We start from the raw sequence: 5757 nt of genomic DNA, 5'->3' as shown, positions 1-5757 counted from the left end.
CTTTTGTACGATGGTTCACGAGTAGTGACTTTTTCATACATAAGTTACTGATTTCAACGTACATTGAGTATTCCATTCGAATTTGGTACTTTTGTATGATGGTTCACGAGTAGTGACTTTTTCATACAAAATTTACTGATTTCAACGTACAATGAGTATTCCATCCGAATTTGGTACTTTTGTATGATGGTTCACGAGTAGTGACTTTTTCATACATAAGTTACTGATTTCAACGTACATTGAGAATTCCATTCGAATTTGGTACTTTTGTATGATGGTTCACGAGTAGTGACTTTTTCATACATAAGTTACTGATTTCAACGTACATTGAGAATTCCATTCGAATTTGGTACTTTTGTACGATGGTTCACGAGTAGTGACTTTTTCATACATAAGTTACTGATTTCAACGTACATTGAGAATTCCATTCGAATTTGGTACTTTTGTACGATGGTTCACGAGTAGTGACTTTTTCATACATAAGTTACTGATTTCAACGTACATTGAGAATTCCATTCGAATTTGGTACTTTTGTACGATGGTTCACGAGTAGTGACTTTTTCATACATAAGTTACTGATTTCAACGTACATTGAGTATTCCATTCGAATTTGGTACTTTTGTACGATGGTTCACGAGTAGTGACTTTTTCATACATAAGTTACTGATTTCAATGAACATTGAGTAATACATCCGAATTTGGTACTTTTGTACGATGGTTTACGAGTAGTGACTTTTTCATACATAAGTTACTGATTTCAACGTACATTGAGAATTCCATCCGAATTTGGTACTTTTGTACGATGGTTCACGAGTAGTGACTTTTTCATACATAAGTTACTGATTTCAACGTACATTGAGAATTCCATTCGAATTTGGTACTTTTGTACGATGGTTCACGAGTAGTGACTTTTTCATACATAAGTTACTGATTTCAACGTACATTGAGAATTCCATTCGAATTTGGTACTTTTGTACGATGGTTCACGAGTAGTGACTTTTTCATACATAAGTTACTGATTTCAACGTACATTGAGAATTCCATTCGAATTTGGTACTTTTGTATGATGGTTCACGAGTAGTGACTTTTTCATACATAAGTTACTGATTTCAACGTACATTGAGAATTCCATTCGAATTTGGTACTTTTGTACGATGGTTCACGAGTAGTGACTTTTTCATACATAAGTTACTGATTTCAACGTACATTGAGAATTCCATTCGAATTTGGTACTTTTGTACGATGGTTCACGAGTAGTGACTTTTTCATACATAAGTTACTGATTTCAACGTACATTGAGAATTCCATTCGAATTTGGTACTTTTGTACGATGGTTCACGAGTAGTGACTTTTTCATACATAAGTTACTGATTTCAACGTACATTGAGAATTCCATTCGAATTTGGTACTTTTGTACGATGGTTCACGAGTAGTGACTTTTTCATACATAAGTTACTGATTTCAACGTACATTGAGAATTCCATTCGAATTTGGTACTTTTGTACGATGGTTCACGAGTAGTGACTTTTTCATACATAAGTTACTGATTTCAATGAACATTGAGTAATACATCCGAATTTGGTACTTTTGTACGATGGTTTACGAGTAGTGACTTTTTCATACATAAGTTACTGATTTCAACGTACATTGAGAATTCCATCCGAATTTGGTACTTTTGTACGATGGTTCACGAGTAGTGACTTTTTCATACATAAGTTACTGATTTCAACGTACATTGAGAATTCCATTCGAATTTGGTACTTTTGTACGATGGTTCACGAGTAGTGACTTTTTCATACATAAGTTACTGATTTCAACGTACATTGAGAATTCCATTCGAATTTGGTACTTTTGTACGATGGTTCACGAGTAGTGACTTTTTCATACATAAGTTACTGATTTCAACGTACATTGAGAATTCCATTCGAATTTGGTACTTTTGTATGATGGTTCACGAGTAGTGACTTTTTCATACATAAGTTACTGATTTCAACGTACATTGAGAATTCCATTCGAATTTGGTACTTTTGTACGATGGTTCACGAGTAGTGACTTTTTCATACATAAGTTACTGATTTCAACGTACATTGAGAATTCCATTCGAATTTGGTACTTTTGTACGATGGTTCACGAGTAGTGACTTTTTCATACATAAGTTACTGATTTCAACGTACATTGAGAATTCCATTCGAATTTGGTACTTTTGTACGATGGTTCACGAGTAGTGACTTTTTCATACATAAGTTACTGATTTCAACGTACATTGAGAATTCCATTCGAATTTGGTACTTTTGTACGATGGTTCACGAGTAGTGACTTTTTCATACATAAGTTACTGATTTCAACGTACATTGAGAATTCCATTCGAATTTGGTACTTTTGTATGATGGTTCACGAGTAGTGACTTTTTCATACATAAGTTACTGATTTCAACGTACATTGAGAATTCCATTCGAATTTGGTACTTTTGTATGATGGTTCACGAGTAGTGACTTTTTCATACATAAGTTACTGATTTCAACGTACATTGAGAATTCCATTCGAATTTGGTACTTTTGTATGATGGTTCACGAGTAGTGACTTTTTCATACATAAGTTACTGATTTCAACGTACATTGAGAATTCCATTCGAATTTGGTACTTTTGTACGATGGTTTACGAGTAGTGACTTTTTCATACATAAGTTACTGATTTCAACGTACATTGAGAATTCCATCCGAATTTGGTACTTTTGTACGATGGTTCACGAGTAGTGACTTTTTCATACATAAGTTACTGATTTCAACGTACATTGAGTATTCCATTCGAATTTGGTACTTTTGTATGATGGTTCACGAGTAGTGACTTTTTCATACAAAATTTACTGATTTCAACGTACAATGAGTATTCCATCCGAATTTGGTACTTTTGTATGATGGTTCACGAGTAGTGACTTTTTCATACATAAGTTACTGATTTCAACGTACATTGAGAATTCCATTCGAATTTGGTACTTTTGTATGATGGTTCACGAGTAGTGACTTTTTCATACATAAGTTACTGATTTCAACGTACATTGAGAATTCCATTCGAATTTGGTACTTTTGTACGATGGTTCACGAGTAGTGACTTTTTCATACATAAGTTACTGATTTCAACGTACATTGAGAATTCCATTCGAATTTGGTACTTTTGTACGATGGTTCACGAGTAGTGACTTTTTCATACATAAGTTACTGATTTCAACGTACATTGAGAATTCCATTCGAATTTGGTACTTTTGTACGATGGTTCACGAGTAGTGACTTTTTCATACATAAGTTACTGATTTCAACGTACATTGAGAATTCCATTCGAATTTGGTACTTTTGTATGATGGTTCACGAGTAGTGACTTTTTCATACATAAGTTACTGATTTCAACGTACATTGAGAATTCCATTCGAATTTGGTACTTTTGTATGATGGTTCACGAGTAGTGACTTTTTCATACATAAGTTACTGATTTCAATGAACATTGAGTATTCCATTCGAATTTGGTACTTTTGTATGATGGTTCACGAGTAGTGACTTTTTCATACATAAGTTACTGATTTCAATGAACATTGAGTATTCCATTCGAATTTGGTACTTTTGTATGATGGTTCACGAGTAGTGACTTTTTCATACATAAGTTACTGATTTCAATGAACATTGAGTATTCCATTCGAATTTGGTACTTTTGTATGATGGTTCACGAGTAGTGACTTTTTCATACATAAGTTACTGATTTCAACGTACATTGAGTATTCCATTCGAATTTGGTACTTTTGTATGATGGTTCACGAGTAGTGACTTTTTCATACATAAGTTACTGATTTCAATGAACATTGAGTATTCCATTCGAATTTGGTACTTTTGTATGATGGTTCACGAGTAGTGACTTTTTCATACATAAGTTACTGATTTCAATGAACATTGAGTATTCCATTCGAATTTGGTACTTTTGTATGATGGTTCACGAGTAGTGACTTTTTCATACATAAGTTACTGATTTCAACGTACAATGAGTATTCCATCCGAATTTGGTACTTTTGTATGATGGTTTACGAGTAGTGACTTTTTCATACATAAGTTACTGATTTCAACGTACATTGAGTATTCCATTCGAATTTGGTACTTTTGTACGATGGTTCACGAGTAGTGACTTTTTCATACATAAGTTACTGATTTCAACGTACATTGAGAATTCCATTCGAATTTGGTACTTTTGTATGATGGTTCACGAGTAGTGACTTTTTCATACATAAGTTACTGATTTCAATGAACATTGAGTATTCCATTCGAATTTGGTACTTTTGTATGATGGTTCACGAGTAGTGACTTTTTCATACATAAGTTACTGATTTCAACGTACATTGAGTATTCCATTCGAATTTGGTACTTTTGTATGATGGTTCACGAGTAGTGACTTTTTCATACATAAGTTACTGATTTCAACGTACATTGAGTATTCCATTCGAATTTGGTACTTTTGTATGATGGTTCACGAGTAGTGACTTTTTCATACATAAGTTACTGATTTCAATGAACATTGAGTATTCCATTCGAATTTGGTACTTTTGTATGATGGTTCACGAGTAGTGACTTTTTCATACATAAGTTACTGATTTCAACGTACATTGAGAATTCCATTCGAATTTGGTACTTTTGTATGATGGTTTACGAGTAGTGACTTTTTCATACATAAGTTACTGATTTCAATGAACATTGAGTATTCCATTCGAATTTGGTACTTTTGTATGATGGTTCACGAGTAGTGACTTTTTCATACATAAGTTACTGATTTCAATGAACATTGAGTATTCCATTCGAATTTGGTACTTTTGTATGATGGTTCACGAGTAGTGACTTTTTCATACAAAAGTTACTGATTTCAACGTACATTGAGAATTCCATTCGAATTTGGTACTTTTGTATGATGGTTAACGAGTAGTGACTTTTTCATACATAAGTTACTGATTTCAACGTACATTGAGTATTCCATTCGAATTTGGTACTTTTGTACGATGGTTCACGAGTAGTGACTTTTTCATACATAAGTTACTGATTTCAACGTACATTGAGAATTCCATTCGAATTTGGTACTTTTGTATGATGGTTCACGAGTAGTGACTTTTTCATACAAAAGTTACTGATTTCAACGTACATTGAGAATTCCATTCGAATTTGGTACTTTTGTATGATGGTTAACGAGTAGTGACTTTTTCATACATAAGTTACTGATTTCAACGTACATTGAGTATTCCATTCGAATTTGGTACTTTTGTATGATGGTTCACGAGTAGTGACTTTTTCATACATAAGTTACTGATTTCAATGAACATTGAGTATTCCATTCGAATTTGGTACTTTTGTATGATGGTTCACGAGTAGTGACTTTTTCATACATAAGTTACTGATTTCAACGTACATTGAGTATTCCATTCGAATTTGGTACTTTTGTACGATGGTTCACGAGTAGTGACTTTTTCATACATAAGTTACTGATTTCAATGAACATTGAGTATTCCATTCGAATTTGGTACTTTTGTATGATGGTTTACGAGTAGTGACTTTTTCATACATAAGTTACTGATTTCAATGAACATTGAGTATTCCATTCGAATTTGGTACTTTTGTATGATGGTTCACGAGTAGTGACTTTTTCATACATAAGTTACTGATTTCAATGAACATTGAGTATTCCATTCGAATTTGGTACTTTTGTATGATGGTTCACGAGTAGTGACTTTTTCAT

The sequence above is a fragment of the Anopheles moucheti genome, unplaced genomic scaffold (genome assembly GCF_943734755.1).
Source record: "Anopheles moucheti unplaced genomic scaffold, idAnoMoucSN_F20_07 scaffold_16_ctg1, whole genome shotgun sequence".
Classification (NCBI taxonomy): Eukaryota; Metazoa; Arthropoda; class Insecta; order Diptera; family Culicidae; genus Anopheles; species Anopheles moucheti.
Note: the sequence above shows the minus strand (reverse complement) of the source record.